The following is a 280-nucleotide window of genomic DNA, read 5'->3' as shown; positions in this document are numbered from 1 at the left end:
AGAATTTAATATTCATTCTTCATATTGATAAAAGAAAAATACTTATTTAATATAACAGATGTAAACCCTGTGCTCATGACACATTTACATACACACATCTACCACATCTATCCCTATTAAAGTCAGCAGCAAGACAATGATGCTCATTCATCTAATCTCCTATTTTTAGCATCATGTTCTAACCCACTGAGATAACTGGCCATTGAACACCTCTCCTATTATTTAATGTTGTTCTGGAAGTGCTAGTTAATACAATTAGACAATAAAACAAAGACAGAGT

Source organism: Myotis davidii, unplaced genomic scaffold (genome assembly GCF_000327345.1).
Source record: "Myotis davidii unplaced genomic scaffold, ASM32734v1 scaffold118, whole genome shotgun sequence".
Lineage (NCBI taxonomy): Eukaryota > Metazoa > Chordata > Mammalia > Chiroptera > Vespertilionidae > Myotis > Myotis davidii.
The sequence above is the reverse complement of the archived record's forward strand: the minus strand, read 5'-3'. Positions refer to the sequence as shown.